The following is a 17,703-nucleotide window of genomic DNA, read 5'->3' on the forward strand; positions in this document are numbered from 1 at the left end:
CTCAGGTGATCCACCTGCCTCAGCCTCCCAAAGTGCTGGGATTACAGGTGTGAGCCACTGTGCTTGGCCTGTTTATTTTTCTTTTAAGACAGGGTCTCGGCCAGGCGCGGTGGCTTACGCCTATAATCCCAGCACTTTGGGAGGCCGAGGCGGGTGGATCATGAGGTCAAGAGATCGAGACCATCCTGGTCAACATGGTGAAACCCCGTCTCTACTAAAAATACAAAAATTAGCTGGGCACACAGTGGCACGCGCCTGTAGTCCCAGCTACTCGGGAGGCTGAGGCAGGAGAATTGCTTGAACCCAGGAGGCAGAGGTTGCAGTGAGCCGAGATCGCGCCATTGCACTCCAGCCTGGGTAACAAGAGCAAAACTCCGTCTAAAAAAAAAAAAAAAAAAAGACAGGGTCTCACTCTGTCGCCCAGGCTGGAGTGCAGTGCAGTGGTACAATCTTAGCTTGCTACAACCTCCACCTCTCGAGTTCTAGCAATCTCCCATGTCAGCCTCTTGAGTAGCTGTAACTACAGGTGTATACCACCAGAACTGGCTAATTTTATTTTATTTTTTTGTAGAGATGAGTCCTCACCATGTTTCCCAGGCTGATCTCAAACTCCTTGGCTCAAGCGATCTGCCTACCTCGGCCTCCCAAAGTGCTGGGATTCCAGGTGTGAGCTATGGTACCCGGCCACCACATATAACTGATGAGACATATGTTATCATTTGGTTCCCCAGATGAAGAAACAATGGTTCAAAGATGTGCACTGACTTGCACAAGGTCCCTTGGTAGGTGCCTGATGCTAAAGTTCAAGCTCCTTGCCATTATGTTGTGGGGAGGGACCATTTCTCCAGGCCTCAGCTTTCCCTTCTGTTCCATGAGCCTCCGCCGCTTCCTTACATCTCAGGCACTGAGCTCACGTGATCCAGTACTGCTGGTAACCACTCTGTGGGCATATGTCATTTTTTGGCCACAGCACTGAAAGCTTCCTAAGGGCAGGGACTCTGTGATCCCTGGGGTCTCCATGACAGAGTACGTGACTGGCTTGGTGCCGGTGACAGAGCCTCAGCTCCACAAGATCCCCAGCCAGTGTTTTCCAACCTCAATATTTATCAAGGTCCTTACCTGTGAGTGTGTTGTGAGTGGCACATGCTGTGTTGTGCATGTTGCAAACAGAGTTGCTGAGGATATCCCATGAAAGAATGGCAGGAAGGTGCTCACCGATAATTATGAAGAGTGATGTTCCTGAGAATAATGCTTAGAGACCCTTCTGCATCTCTGAGGCTGCAAAATCAGTTTCAGTGACTGCACTAGATATAAGGCAGTGGTCCGCAAATACATAACCAGACAAGGGTCTCTGCACTCACCTCTCGAGTCCAGAACAGGTGAGGTACTGAAGCCAGGCAAAAAAAACACAGTGCCAAGAGCAGTCTTCCAGCTAGTGGGCCCCCAAAATGTGTCTGCAGAATCCTGGTGGTACTAATGATAAGAACCATTCTTTACCTTTGTAGAGAGCATCAGAGCGCACCTAATTCTTTCACAACCTGCATCTCATATCATCCTCCCAAGAGCCTTCAGAGTTAGTAGGAGGCAAGGGAATGCCATGATTCTTAATGTACACATAGGAAAACTGAGGCCCAGAGAGTAGATGGAACTTGCCAACTCAGACAGCAAGCCAGCAGCAGAGCTGGGGCTTGAAGCAGGTCCTCAGGCCAACAGCCTGGGGCTCTACCCACAATGGCCTACCCCAATATGCTGGCTCTCAACTCCTAAGTGCTCTGACCTTTCCTTTGCAAATCCTCTGACCCAGTTGCCCTGCTCAGCCTGTGACCTAGGCCGAGGATCTAGTCCAGGATTGGGGTATAAGGAGGGAGATCAACTGTGGTTCTACTTCCTATAAGGCAGGCTGGAAAATGCAGCCTCTGCCGGGCACTTCAGGATCAACAGCCTCTACCCACAGATTAGCCAGGCACACTCCAACTACTATCTAGGCCCAGCATATGCTGCCCCTCCCAACCTGTCTCCAAGTCACATTCATTTCAATACCCTCATTTTGCCTATTTATGTGGTAGAATGGGGATTTGCTGGGCTCTTTTGAAAAAAAAAAAATTTTTTTTTAAGAGATAAGGTTTCCCTATCTTGTCCAGGCTGGTCTCAAATTCCTGGCCTGAAGTGATCCTCCCGCCTTGGCCTCCCAAAGCGCTGGAAGTGCCTGGCTGTTTTTCAAAAGCTCACATCACCTTCTAGTGCTGTCAAAAAAGCCAAGACCAAGCTAACATCCTCCCTGCAGAACATTAATACACTGTTACCTCTGAGAGTGTCAAGAAGTTTCTACCTTGCCTTCCCCAGTATTTCCTCAAACCCTACTAGCTGATGGAGGCAGCTAGAGATGGTGACACCACCAGCTAGTGCTAAAATGAATGGCTCTGAGGCAGACATACATGTACACATTCCTCATCTTCACATCATTTTCATCAGCATGACTGGTGTGTATTGGGCATTTTGTATGAAATATTGCATTAAGTACTTCAGCCCATGATCTTATTTAATCCAAAGCCCTATTTTCTTCTTCTTCTTCTTCTTTTTTTTTTTTTGAGACAGAATTTCACGTCACCCAGGCTGGAATGCAGTGGCATGATCTCAGCTCACTTCAACCTCCGCCTACTTGGGTTCAAGTGACTCTCCTGCCTCAGCCTCCCGAGTAGCTGGGATTACAGGTGTGCGCCACCATGCCCAGTTAATTTTTGTATTTTTTTATAGAGATGGGGTTTTGCCGTGTTTGGCCAGGCTGGTCTTAAATTCCTGACCTCAGGTAATCCACCTGCCTTGGCCTCCCAAAATGCTGGGATTACAGGTGTGAGCACTGCATCAGCCTGCTCGATTTTCCAGATGAGAAGACTAAGGTGGAAAAAGGTCCTGTGCCCATATTACCACAACCAGGAAGCAACAGCATAACTTGATTTAATCGCAGTGCTCTGTGACCATGATTCTTTGTATTTATTCCATCAATAGTCATTACAAAGATGGAAGAAGGGTACTTACAACCCAAGGCCAGAGCACAATGGCCATTTGTCATCTAAAACAGATCTGTGTTTTCTCCAACCACCAGACACTTCAACAAGTACAGTTCTGAAAGGGTGTCCCATTAGACACCCTGTGACCCTGTATCACAAGGACAGCCCTGATGTCTTCCACAGTTATTTGGTCCTCACTGTTCTCTGACTTCCTTGCCAACTATTCTTCCCCTCCTTCAACCTGCTGCAGTCCCTTGTCCTCCTGCTGTTTCTTTTCTTTTCTTTTCTCTTTTGAGAAGGAGTTTTGCTCTTGTTGTCTTGTTACCCAGGCTGGACTGCAATGGCGCGATCTCGGCTCACTGCAACCTCCACCTCCTGGGTTCAAGCAATTCTCCTGTCTCAGACTCCTGAGTAGCTGGGATTAGGCGTGCACCACCAGGCCCAGGTAATTTTTTATATTTTTGGTAGAGACAGGGTTTCACCATGTTGGCCAGGCTGGTCTCGAACTCCTGATCTCAGGTGATCCACCTGCCTCAGCCTCCCAAAGAGCAGGGATTACAGGTGTGAGCCTTCACATCCAGCCTCTTTTTTTTTTTTTTGAGACGGAATCTCCCTCTTGTCACCCAGGCTGGAGTGCAATGGCACAATATCACCTCACTGCAACCTCCACCTCCCAGATTCAAGTGATTCTCCTGCCTCAGCCTCCTGAGTAGTTGGGATTACAGGCATGAGCCACCATGGCCAGCTAACTTTTTTTGGTACTTTTAGTAGTGATGAGGTTTCACCATGTTGGCCAGGCTGGTCTTGAACTCCTGACCTCAGGTCATCTGCCCACCTCGACCTCCCAAAATGCTGGGATTACAAGTGTGAGCCACCGTGTCTGGCCCTCCTTCTGTTTCTTCCAATCACCAGGCATATGACCACAGGACTTTTGCATTTGCTGTGGAATGCTCTGACACCAGAGAGCTGTCTGGATTGCTCTCTCACTCACTTATTTCTGCTCAAAGGTCACCTTACCAGAGACCTTCCTTGAACACCCTCTATAAAAAGACAACTCCCACTCTCTGACCCTTCCCATGGTCCTTCCTTCTTTTTCTCCAAAGCACTTATTACCACCCTACAAATCATGTTTATTATTTGCTGAATGAACAAATGAACCAAAGTAGCGAGGCCCTTCACCCCTGGCCACCACTTTCTGCTCTAAGTATAGCCTCCTGTGACCCTTTTCAAAGCTGTGCTTTCATGCTCATCCTAACCAGTGTGAAGCCTGAAGAGAAACATTCTGTGGGAAAGATCATACATCGGAGAATTTTCCCAAGACATCGGACATTCCCCACCCCCTTAAAAACCAAATGCACTAGTCAGGCGCAGTGGCTCATGCCTATTAATTCCAGCATTTTGGAAGGCTGAAGAGTGGTTGCAGCGGCGATGCTCAGGCCCCGCAGGCAGGAGGCGAAGGAGGAGGATGCAGGTACATCCCTTGACCCCGAGTTCAAGACCACCCTGGGCAACATAGTGAGACCCCATCTCTATTTTTTAAAAAATAAATAAAGAAAATAAAAACAAAACAAAACGAATGGACTGACAAACACAGGCAAAGACTGGAAATCTTGGGGTCCTTCAGTCAAAGAGCAGCCAAGACAAGTTCTACCCACAGAGCTATAGTGGCCGGTACAGTCAGTTTCACTTTTAACTCACCTGTCGGGCTCCCTTGGCCCTCGGGTTGCAACCTCACCCTGTTGGATTTCCCTGTATTTTGTCATCCCTTTTGGGAGCTGATCCAGAATCCAAGTCATCCCTTCGCTTTTAAGCACTGCTCTGGGGTAACTTAAGCTCATCCAACAGGTAGGAGGGGCAGAGGCTCGCCCTTTCAGCCCTACACCGATCCCCCATCTTGCAGGGACAAACGACAGAGCGTCATTTTCTTTCTGGAGGAAGGGAGCCCAGTTTTAAAGACACGATTTTCAGACCCGGCGGCAGGGATAGAGAAGGAAGCCCTCCCACCACTGGCCGAGACGGACCTCAGAGAGTGGTTGCAGCGGCGATGCTTAGGCCCCGTAGGCAGGAGGCAGGTACATCCCTTGGCCCGGGGTCCAGGACCTACCCTGGGATGGGGCTGCCCTCAGCGTTGGGAAGCGGACGTGATGCTTCGCAGGCGAGGAGGAGCGGAGAATGGAGCCCGGGAGAATCCGGGACCAGAGCGCCTCAGGAGGTTGGGGAGCTCGTCAGGCTAGGGCCGGGGTCCGGGGGAGACGAGGGTCGGCTGGGCGGAGCTTGGGATCCCGCGGACGGGAGCTCCGGACGGGAGGGGGTCGCGACGGGGACCCCGTGGCGGTTACCTTGCCCTTAGGGCTGCCGGCGGGGCTGAGGCTCCCGGGCCCGGCCCCTCCCCCGATCCGGCTCCTACTGCTCCGAGCCTGCAGCCGCCGCCGCCTCCGCTGTCAACAAACCTGGGGTGCGTCACTTCCGGGGACGCCCCTTAGCAACAGCGAACGGGTTCCCCCGAGCCGTCCCGCGGCCAACGCGGGCGACGGCGGCAGAAGGTTCCGGGGCCCGGTGGGAGGCTCCTCTCCCGGGCCCAGCGCAGTCCGAGGGTGAAGGGGGCAGTGGGGTGCGCCCTCAGGCCGGCCGAGAGCACGTGTCCTCCAGGGCCTTCCCTGGTCTCCGAGGGGCCCATTCGTGGAATTCCAGGTTTGGTGCCCGCCCTAGAGCTGCGGTTCATCTGAGCCCAGCACTGCTGAAGGGCAGGACTGACTCGGCGCCAGCCCCTTCCATCCAGCGCCCTACTGAACATCTCTCGCGTTCTTCACAGGTGGCTCACACTCGCGCGTCCAGCCGCAGTCATCACCATCCCCCAAAACGTGCTCCTACACCTCCATCTAGGGCATGCGCCACCAGGCAACCGAGCTTCCGGATGGGAAGTTGGGAGGCGACCTCGGCCCTTGCATTGCCCCAGACCCCTCAATCGGTCTCCAAGTCCTAAGGATCCTGTCAAACCAGCCCCTTCTGGCCGGGCCCCGTGGCTCATGCCTGTAATCCCAGCACTTTGGGAGGCCGAGGCGGGCGGATCACCTGAGGTCAGGAATTCGAGACCAGCCTGGCTAACATGGTGAAACCCCATCTCTACTAAAATTACAAATATTAGCCGAGCTGGTGCGCGCCTGTAGTCGCAACTACTCAGGAGACTGAAGCAGGAGAATCGCTTGAACCCAGGAGGCAGAGGTGGCAGTGAGCCCAGATCGCAACACTGCACTCCACAGAGTGAGACTCCGTTTCAAACACAAACAAGAACCAGCCCCTCTCTCCTCCCTCAGTAGTGCCAATGTCTGTTCACCATCATTTCAGTGTCTGGATTTCTCTCTCTCTCTCTTTTTTTTTTTTTTTTTTGCGAGATGGAGTTTTGCTCTAGTTGCCAGGGCTGGAGTGCAATGGCCAGAGCCGGCTCACTACAAACTCCACCTCCCGGGTTCACGTAAGTTTCCTGCTTCAGCCTCTTGAGTGGATGGGATTAGGCGCCTGCCATCGTGCCCGGCTAATTTTCGTATTTTTAGTAAAACAGGTTTGCCGTGTTGGCCAGGCTGCTAGAACTCCTGACCTCAGATGATCCACCCGCCTTGGCCTCCCAAAGTGCTAGGATTACAGGTGTGAGCCACCGCAGCTCTTCTCTGGATTTCTACAACAGCCCTCCTAACAACGCCCTCCTCCCACCCCTCATTCCCTCCACATTCCCACAGTCCCAGAGTGATTTTTCCAAAACATAAATCTAATCCGGGCATCTCTTTGCTTATAACACCTGACATAGACGACAAAGACTTTTATGGCCATCCTCACCCCCAGGGCTCCCTCTCCCTCTCCAGCCTCTTGACTCGCTCCCCTTACCTCCCCTTTCTTTTTTTTTTTTTGAGACGGAGTTTCGCTCTTGACACCCAGGCTGGAGTGCAATGGCGCGATCTCGACTCACTGCAACCTCCGCCTCCTGGGTTCAGGCAATTCTCCTGCCTCAGCCTCCCAAGTAGCTGGGATTACAGGCACCCGCCACCATGCCCTGCTAATTTTTTTGTATTTTTAGTAGAGACAGGGTTTCACCATGTTTACCAGGATTGTCTCGATCTCTTGACCTCGTGATCCACCCGCCTCGGCCTCCCAAAGTGCTGGGATTACAGGCTTGAGCCACCGCATCCGGCCTAATTCGCTCCCCTTACCTCCCCTTTCATTCACCAACCTGACAGTTTAAAAAAGCAGTTTTGGTTCTTTTAATGATCTCCCTGTCTCCCATAGGCTCAAATAATTTCTTCGAGACTGAACACTCTTCTTGCTCCTTTCTCTTCCCAGCATGCTCCTTCTCTACCTCTAGTCTCAGTTTGGACGCCGCTTTCCTTCTTTATTATTAATTATTTTTTGGAGACGGAGTCTTGCTCTGTTGCCCAGGCTGGAGTACAGTGGTGTGATCTCAGCTCACTGCAACCTCCCCCTTCCAGGTTCAAGTGATTCTCCTTCCTCAGCCTCTGGGTTGGGATTATAGGAACACCACCATGCCTGGCTACTTTTTGTATTTTCAGTAGAGTTAGGGTTTTGCCATGTTGGTCAGGCTGATCTCAAACACTTGACATCAGGTGATCCGCCTGCCTTGGCCCCCCAAAGTGCCAGTATTACAGGCATGAGCCACCACACCCTGCCTAGTGCTGCTTTCTTGAGGAACCCTTTCTTGGCAGGTACTCCACCCCCATTCCAATAACTAATTTTGTGGATTTTTGGTTGTTGCTGCATAGCACCTTTTAGTCTCTGACCAAGTACAGCTATGTTCCTACAATCCTGAATCCCTTAAAAAGCTTTTGGACTTGGCAAACTGACTCACAACCTATAATCTCAGCAACTGGGGAGGCCGAGGCCAAGGCTTGAGCCTAGAAGTTGGAGATCAGCCTAGGCAACAGAGGGAGACTCCGTCTCTACAAAAAATACAAAAATTAGCTGGGTGTGGTGGTGTGCACTTCTAGTTCCAGCTACTTGGGAGGCTGAGGCTGGAGGATTGCTTGAGCCCAGGAAATAGAGGTACAATTTTATGCTCCTTAGGGTAGATACAATCAGAGAGACAATAACAAATTCTGATAAGGATGTGGATAGATGGGAACTCTCATATTAATACATTGCTTGAGCTGGGTGTGGTGGCTCATGCCTGTTATCTCAGTACTTTGGGAGGCTGAGGCGGGCAGATCAGGAGGTCAGGAGTTCGAGGCCAGCCTGGTAACCATGGTGAAACCACGTCTCTACTAAAAACACAAAAGACTGGGCACGGTGGCTCACGCCTGTAATCCCAGCACTTTGGGAGGCTGAGGCGGGCAGATCACAAAGTCAGGAGTTTGAGACCAGCCTGACTAACATAGTCAAACCCCATCTCTACTAAAAATACAAAAATTAGCCAGGGGTCGTGGCACATACCTGTAATCCCAGCCACTAGGGAGGCTAAGACAAGGAGAATTGCTTGAACCTGGAAGGTGGAGGTTGTAGTGAGCCAAGATTGTGCCATTGTACTCCAGCCTGGGTGATAGAGTGAGACTCCATCTCAAAAAAAAAAAATAAAATAAATAAATAAAAACAAAAATACAAAAATTAGCCAGGTGTGGTGGCATGAGCCTGTAATCCCAGCTACTTGGGAGGCTGAGGAGGAGAATCCCTTGAATCAGGGAGGCAGAAATTGCAGTCAGCCGAAATCACGCCATTACACTCCAGCCTGGGCAACAAGAGTGAACTCCGTCAACATGAGTGAACTCCGTCTCTCTCTCTCTCTCTCTCTCTCTCTCTCTCTCTCTCTCACACACACACACACACACACACACACACGCCAGGTGCAATGGCTCATACCTTTAATCCCAGCACTTTGGGAAGCCGAGACAGGCGGATTGCCTGAGCTCAGGAGTTTGAGACCAGCCTGGTCAACACAGTGAAATCCCAACTCTACTAAAATATGAAAAAATTAGCCAGGCATGGCAGTGTGTGCCTGTAATTCCAGCTATTCGGGAGGCGGAGGCAGGAGTATGGCTTGAACTTGTGAGGCAGAGGTTGCAGTGAGCCAAGATCGTGCCACTGCACTGCAGCCTGGGCAGCAGAGCGAGACTCTGTCTCAAAAAAACAAAAATAAAATAAAATAGCCAGGAGTAGTAGCACTTGTCTGTAGTCCCAGGTACTTAGAAGACTGAGTCCAGACTGGGTGACAAAGCAAGACTCTATAGGAAAGAAAGAGAGAAAGAAAGGGAGAAAGGTAGGAAGGGAGGAGAAAGAGAGAGAGGGAAAGAAAAGAGAAGAGCCGGGCGTGGTGGCTCAAGCCAATAATCCCAGCACTTTGGGAGGTGGAGGCAGGCTGATCACCTGAGATCAGGAGTTTGAGACCAGACTGACCAACATGGAGAAAAACAGCCTCTGCTAAAAATACAAAATTAGCTTGGCATGGTGGTGCATGCCTGTAATTCCAGCTACTCGGGAGGCTGAGGCAGCAGAATCACTTGAACCTGGGAGGCAGAGGTTGCAGTGAGCCAAGATGGTGCCATTGCACGTCAGCCTGGGCAACAGGAGCAAAATTCCATCTTAAAAAAAAAAAAAAAAAAAAGGGAGAGAGAAAAGAAAGAAAGACAAACCCTCACTTTGGGAGGCTAAAGTGGGAAGGTCACTTGAATCCAGGAGTTTGAGAACAGCATGGGCAACATAGCGAAATCCTGTGTCTACAAAAAATTTAAAAATTAGAGAGGTATGGTGGCATGTGCCTGTAGTCCCAGCTACTCAGAAGGATCTCTTGATCCCAGGGGGTTGAGGCTTTAGTAAGTCACGATGGTGCACTGCACTCCAGCCTGGGTGATAGAGGAAGACCCTGCCTCTAAAAATTTTTTATTTTAAAAAAGCAAGACCCAACAAAATGCTGCCTATAATAAACCCACTTTAAGTGTAAACACAGAATGCATTCAAAGTAAGAGGCTGAAAAAGATATAGTTTGGATATAGCAAGCCAAATTCAGCAGGATGTTAACATAACTATATACTGCGACCAAGTGAGATGTGCAAGTGGGATTTATTATTGGAAATCCAGGTTGGTTCAACATATGAAAATCAAGCACAGTAGGCTGGGCGTGGTGGCTCACACCTGTAACTCCAGCAATTTGGAAGGCTGAGGTGGGCGGGTCACTGAGGTCAGGAGTTCAAGACTAGTCTGGCCAACATGGCAAAACCCCGTCTCTACTAAAAATACAAAAAAGCCAGAAGTGGTGGCAGGCGCCTGTAGTCCCAGCTACTCGGGAAGCTTAGGCAGAAGAATCACTTTAACCCGAGAGGAGGAGGTTGCAGTGAGCTGAGATTGCACCACTGCACTCCAGCCTGAGTGACAGAGACTCAGTCTCAAAAAAAAAAAAAGAAAGGAAAAAAAAATGGGCTGGGCATGGTAGCTCACGCCTATAATCCCAGCACTTTGGGAGGCTGAGGCAGGTGGATTATTTGAAGTCAGGAGTTCAAGACCAGCCTGGCCAAGATGGTGAAATCCTGTCTCTACTAAAAATACAAAAATTAGCCAGGCATGGTGGCAGGCGCCTGTAATCCCAGCTACTTGAGAGGCTGAGGCAGGAGAATCTCTTGAACTCAGGAGCAGAGGTTGCAGTGAACTGAGATCATGCCACTGTACTCTAGCCTGGGCGACAGAGCAAGACTCTGTCTCTAAGAAAAGAAAGGAAGAAAGAAGAAAAGAAAACCTTAAATAATGCACAAAAATTTATTAGAGGTAATAAATGAATTTAGCAAAATTGCAAGATACGAAAGGAATACACAAAAATCAGCTGCATTTCTATACACTTTTTTTTGTTTTTTTTTAATTTTTTTCTTTGTTTTTATTTCTTTTTTAGTTTTATTATTTATTTATTTTGCATTTCTATACACTTTTAAAAAACCATCTGAGGCCGGGCACGGTGTCTCATGCCTGTAATCCCAGCATTTTGGGAGGCTGAGGCGGCCAATCACAAGGTCAGGAGTTCACAATCAGCCTGGCAAACATGGTGAAATCCTGTGTCTACTAAAAGTATAAAAATCAGCTGGGCATGGTGGCGGGCATGTTTAATCCCAGCTTCTCAGGAGACTGAGGCAAGAGAATCGCTTTAACCCAGGCAGAGGTTGCAGTGAGCCGAGATTGCACCACTGCACTCCAGCCTGGGTAACAGAGACTGTCTCAAAAAAACAATAAATCCCGGCCAGGTGCAGTGGTTCACACCTGTAATTCCAGCACTTTAAGAGGCTGAGATAGGCAGATCATGAGGGCAGTAGTTTGAGACCAGCCTGACCAACATGGTGAAACCCCGTCTCTATTAAAAATACAAAATTTAGCCAGGCATGATGGTGGGTACCCTTAATACCAGCTACTTGGGAGGCTGAGGCAGGAGAATCACTTTAACCCTGGAGGCGGAGGTTTCGTGAGCCAAGATCACGCCATTGCACTCCTGCCTCGGTGACAGGGTGAGACTCCATCTCAAAAAAAAAAAAAAAAAAATCCAATAGTGGTTTTTGAAATACAGAAAAATTCATTCTAATATTCATATGGAATCTCAAGGGATCCTTACTAGCTGAAACAAACTTGTAAAAGAACAAAGTTGGAGAACTCACATGCGAATCAAAATCACAGTGAGATGCCACTTCCTACCTACTAGGAAGCAGTGGCTCAAGCCTGTAATCCCAGCATTTTGGGACGCCAAGGTGGGTAGATCACCTGACATCGGGAGTTCAAGATCAGTCTGACCAACATAGAGAAACCCTGTCTCTACTAAAAATACGAAAATTAGCCTGGCATGGTGGCACATGCCTGTAATCCCAGCTACTTAGGAGGCTGAGGCAGGAGAATCGCTTGAACCCCGGAGGGGAGGTTGCAGTGAGCTGAGATTGCACCATTGCACTCCAGCCTGGCTAATAAGAGTGAAACTTTGCCTTAAATTAAAACAAAAAAGAGAGAGAGATGGTGGCTCATGGCTGTAATGCCAACACTTTGGGAGGCCAAGGTGGTTAGATAACTTGAGCCAAGGAGTTCAAGACCAGCCTAGGCAACATGATAAAAACACACCCCTACAAAAAATACAAAAATTAGCCTGGTGTGGTGGCACATACCTGTGGTCTGAGCTATTCAGAAAGCTGAAGTGGGAGGATTACTTGAGCCCAGGAGGCAGAGGTTGCAGTGAGCTGAGATTGTGCCACTGCAATCCAGATGGGTGTCAGAGTAAGACCCTATGTCAAAAAAAAAAAAAAAAAAAAGATTTATTAACAATAACAAGAGACTGGAATCCCAAGGGAATGGTTAATAAGTTTTTTTTAAAAACTCTAAAGAATATAGGAATAGCGGCCAGGCGCAGTGGCTCATGCCTGTAATCCCAGCACTTTGGGAGGCCGAAGCGGGTGGAACACGAAGTCAAGAGATCGAGACCATCCTGGCCAACTGGTGAAACTCAGTCTTTACTAAAAAATGCAAAAATTAGCTGGGCATGGTGGCATGTGCCTGTAGTCCCAGCTACTCAGAAGGCTGAGGCAGGAGAATTGCTTGAACCTGAGAGGCGGAGGTTGCAGTGAGCCGAGATTGCGCCACTACATTCCAGCCTCGTGCCTGGCAACAGAGCAAGACTCTGTCTCCAAAAAAAAGAATATAGGAACAACAGATATCGGCGGGCACGGTGGCTCACGCCTGTAATCTTAGCACTTTGGGAGGCCAAGGCAGGTGAATCACGAGGTCAAGAGATCGAGACCATCCTGGCTAACACAGTGAAACCCTGTCGCTACTCAAAATACAAAAATTAGCTGGGCATGGTGGCATGTGCCTGTAGTTCCAGCTACTTGGGAGGCTGACACAGGAGAATTGCTTGAATCCGGGAGGCAGAGGTTGCAGTGAGCCGAGATTGCGCCACTGCACTCCAGCCTGGTGCCTGGCAACAGAACAAGATGCTGTCTCAAAAAAAAAAAAAAAAGGAATAGCAGATACTACCCCTTGGGGTAAGATATAGCTCTTAAGCAAAAGGACTTCCCCAAAGATCCAGACCTTGTTAGAAAGGACAAGGCTGTGGCTCCCCGAATGGTAACAAAGTCATGGTGATGCTGCACTGGTGGAACTTTCTGGAAATTCTACTTCTGAAACTTGCTGGAAGTCAGCTGTGGTGTCATGTTGAAACCAACCCCATTGTCCTACAGAACTGATGTTTATGATTTACTCTTAATAAATATAGAAGTTGACCTTCAGGAGTCTTGAAAGTTGAAAATGTTACATTTGTCTTATCTGAATTTCTTTCTCAGGAAACAAGTGATCAGGCCTCTCAGAAAGTATTAAGGAACTGAAACTTACCAAATCATAGCATCTGGACAATGAGACACCAGACCCCTCACTGGTCATGATTACCTGACCACCTGCCACCTGCTTCCTGTTGAACAACTCCTCTTTCTTATCCTCCCCCAATTCCTGTTTTCCTGTATGTAGCTACATTTCTTTTCTGCTATATAAACTCCTAATTTGGCCAGGCACTGTGGCTCATGCCTGTAATCCCAGCACTTTAGGAGGCCAAGGTGGGAGGATCATGAGGTCAGGAATTTGAGACCAGCCTGATTAACATGGTCAAACCCTGTCTTTGCTAGAAATACAAAAATTACCTGGGTGTGGTGGCACACACCTGTAACCCCAGCTACTAAGGAGGTTGAGGCAGGAGAATCACTTGAACCCTGGAGGTGGAGGTGGTGGTGAGCAGAGATCGCACCGTTGCACTCTAGCCTGGGTAACAAGAGCAATACTCCATGTCAATCAATCAATCAGTAAATAAAAAACTCCTAATTCTGTGGGTTGAGGAAATGGATTTGAAGCTGATTGCTCACCTCCTTGGCTGCAGCACCTAATTAAAGGTTTCTTTCCTGGCAGTACTGGTTGTCTCAGTGATTGGCTTTCTGTGCAGTAAGCAGCAAGACCTAGACCAAACCCTTCGTGTTTTGGTAGTATTGTCACAGAACTTGCCATAAATCAACCATCTAAGGTGCTTGGGAAAGCTGTTTACAGGGAGGTGTCCCACCAGAGGCTCCTTTCTGAAAATAATGCCAGTGAAGAGTTTTGGAAGATGTTCCTGGCTGCTGGCAATGAAGTAATAGGCAGGCGCTGGAGAAGCCCCCTGTTCTACAGAAGTCTGTCTACCAAGTGTACCAGAACTTGCAAGGAAAACCCATTCCATGCAGGAAAAATAGTTAAAAGTCCCAAATCCATTTTCTCAGAGCAGGAAATAATGAGAGAATTTGAAGCTGAGAGTCAAGATATTGATTACTGGTGCACTATGTAATCTTTTTACATCCTTTGACTTTTATGTTAGCAGCTTTGTAAACTATTTATTTCCAAAAGTACTTTGTTGTTTGTTTGCTTTTGAGACAGGATTTTGCTTTGTTACATCAGCTGGAGTGCAGTGGTGTGAGCGTAGCTCACTGCAGCCTCAAACACCTAGGTTCAAGCAATTCTCCTGCCTCAGCCTCCCAAGTAGCTAGGACTACAGGTGCGCACTACCATGCCCTGCAAATGATTGTTGTTAAAGTTTTGTAGGCTGGATGTAGAGCTCACGCCTGTGATCCCAGCATTTTAGGAGGCCATGGTGGGTGGATTGCTTGAGCTCAGGAGTTTAAGACTACCCTGGGCAAAGTGGCAAAACCCTGTCTCTACAAAAAATACAAAAAATTAGCCAGGCATGGTCCCATAGGTATGTGCTCCTGGCTACCCAGGAGGTTGAGGCGGGAGGATCACTTGAGCCCAGGATGTTGGGGCTTAGTGAGCCAAGATCCTGCCACTGTACTCAGCCTGGGTGACAGAGCAAGACGGTGTCTTTCTTTATTTTTTGAGACACCGTCTTGCTCTGTCGCCAGGCGCCAGGCTGGAGTGCAGTGGTGTGATCTTGGCTCATTGCAAATTCCGCCTTCTGGGTTCAAGTAATTCTCCTGCCTCAGCCTCCTGAGTAGCTGGGACTGTAGGCACATGCCACCACGCCCAGCTAATTTTTGTAAGTTTAGTAGAGATGGATTTCACTATGTTGGCCAGATGGTCTCCATCTCTTGACCTCATGATCTGCCCGCCTCGGCCTCCCAAAGTGCTGGGATTACAGGGGTGAGCCACTGAGCCTGGCCAAAAAAAATTTTTTTTTTAATATGGTCTTACTATGTTGCACAGGCAAGTCTTGAACTCTTGGCTTCACATGGTCTTCCTGCCTTGGCCTTCCGAAGTGCTGGGATTACAGATCATCTTGCTCAGCCTATTTCCAAAATTTTTCATTATCCCAAATAGAAACTATAACCATTAAGCAATAACCTCCCATTCTGCATCTCCATAGTCCCTGGTGAGTGACATCTAATCCACTTTTACTTTTTATAAATCTGCTTATCCTAGCTACCTTATACAAGTGCCATCATACAGTGTTTGTCCTTTTGTGACTGGCTGTGTTACTTAGTGTCATGTCTTCAAGGTTCATCCACATTGTAGCATGTAAAAAAACTCACTTTCTTTTTATGCCTGAATAATATTCCACATATACAACATTTTATTTATCCATTGACCTGCGGATGGTCATGTGAATTGTTTCTACCCTTTGGCTATTGGGATCACTGCTGCAACTGGCATACAACTATGCCAGTGCCTGCTTTCTGTCTTTTTTTTCTCACTCTCACCCAGGCTAGAGTTTAATGGATTGATCATGGCTCACTGCAGCCTCCAACCTCCCAGGCTCAAATGATCCTCCCACCTCACCCCCCTGAGTAGCTGGGACCCCCAAGTGTGTGCCGCCATGTCTGGATAAATTTTGTAATTTTTTTTTTTAATTGAGACGAAGTCTCACTCTGTCACCCAGGCTGGAGTGCAGTGGCACAATCTCGGCTCACTGCAACTTCTGCCTCCTGGGTTCAAACGATTCTCCTGTCTTAGCCTCCCAAGCAGCTGGGACTACAGGCACATGCCACCACACCCAGCTAATTTTTTTGTATTTTTTAGTAGAAACGGGGTTTCACAATATTAGCCAGGATGGTTTCCATCTCCTGACCTTGTGATCTGCCCGCCGTGGCCTCTCAGAGTGCTAGGATTACAGGCGTGAGCCACAATGCCCAGCCGATTTTATGATTTTTTTTGTAGAGATGGGGGTCTCATTATGTTGCCCAGGCTGATCTGGAACTCCTGGCCTCAAGCAATCCTGTCTTGGCCTCCCAGAGTGCTTCAATTACAAGCATGAGCCACTGTGCCTGGCCCTGTCCATGCTTTCAACGCCTAGGAGTGAAAGTGCTGAGTCATAGGGTAATTCTATGTTTAGCTTTTTGAGGAACTGTCCTACTATTTTCCATAGCAGCTGCACCATTTTACATTCCCTCCAACACATGTGTGGGTGCCTATCTCTCCATATCCTTGTCAGCAACTATTATTCTGTTTTTTTTCTTTTTTGAAACAGGGTCTCACTCACTCTGTTGCCTAGGCTGCAGTGCAGTGGCGTGATCTCAGCTCACTGCAATCTCTGCACTTCAGCCTAGGGACAGAACGAGACCTTGTCCTGGGGGGAAAAATATGATGGTGGGGATTAAAAAATGTACAATGGGCTTGGCGTGGTGGCTCACACCTGTAATCCCAGCACTTTGGGAGGCTGCGGAGGGCGGATCACGAGGTCAGGAGATGGAGACCATCCTGGCCAACAAGGTGAAACCCTGTCTCTACTACAAATACAAAAATTATCCAGGTGTGTTGGCAGCCACCTGTAATCCCAGCTACTTGGGAGACTGAAGCAGGAGAATAGCTTTAAACCAGGAGGCAGAGGTTGCACTGAGCCAAGATCTCACCACTGCACTCCAGCCTGGCGACAGGAGTGAGACTCTGTCTCAAAAAATAAAAAATGTATGATAGGCTGAGCATGGTGGTTCACACCTGTAATTCCAGCACTTTGGGAGGCCACAGCATGTGGATCACCTGAGGTCAGGAATTTGAGACCAGCCTGGCCAACATGGTGAATCCTGTCTCTACTAAAAATACAAAATTAGCTGGGCATGGTGGCGGTCGCCTGTAATCTCAGCTACTTGTGGGGCTGAGGCAGGAGAATTGCTGGAACCCGGGAAGCAGAGGTTTGCAGTGAGCCGAGATTGAGCCATTGTCTTCCAGCCCAGGTGACAACAGTGAGACTCCATCTCATAAAAAAAAGAAGTACAATAAAGAATGAGCAATAGGGACAGTCACTATTGTTCACAACTGTAATCCCGGCAATTTGTGAGGTCGAGGCGGGCAGATCACCTGAGGTCAGGAGTTCGAGACCAGCCTGGCCAACATGGCGAAACCCCATCTCTGCTAAAAAAATACAAAAATTAGCGGGGCACAGGGGTAGGAGCCTATAATCACACCTACTTGGGAGGCTGAGGCAGGAGAATCACTTGAATCCGGGAGGCAGTGGTTGCGGTGAGCAGAGATTGGGCCACTGTACTCCAGCCTGGGCAACAAGAGTGAGACTCCATCTCAAGAAAAAAAAAAGAAGGCCAAGTACAGTGGCTCATGCCTGCAATCCCAGCACTTTGGGAAGCTGAGGTGAATGGACACTTGAGGTCAGGAGTTTGAGACCAACCTGGCCAACGTGTGCAGCCCAGTTTCTACCTCAAAACACAAAAATCAGCTGGGCATGGTGGTAGGTGCCTATAGTCCCAGCTACTCAGTAGGCAGA

The 17,703-nt window shown here is 48.7% G+C and overlaps 1 protein-coding gene across 7 annotated transcripts in view; it reads right to left on the reverse strand.

Moving 5' to 3' along the window:
• Positions 1–5,460, reverse strand: part of ZER1 (zyg-11 related cell cycle regulator) — a 41,549-nt gene extending 36,089 nt beyond the window's left edge. For 3 of the 7 annotated variants that reach the window (XM_035259668.3, XM_003732057.6, XM_078329040.1), the window contains exon 1: positions 5,348–5,460. The gene's annotated coding sequence lies outside the window, so the exon portion shown is untranslated. Of the gene's footprint in view, positions 1–5,029 lie in introns of all 7 variants that reach the window. The other 4 variants (XM_009003643.5, XM_002743361.6, XM_035259653.3 and 1 more) reach the window with 2 other exon arrangements.
• Between the last annotated feature and the right edge of the window lie 12,243 nt (positions 5,461–17,703).

Source organism: Callithrix jacchus, chromosome 1, assembly GCF_049354715.1.
Source record: "Callithrix jacchus isolate 240 chromosome 1, calJac240_pri, whole genome shotgun sequence".
Classification (NCBI taxonomy): domain Eukaryota; kingdom Metazoa; phylum Chordata; class Mammalia; order Primates; family Cebidae; genus Callithrix; species Callithrix jacchus.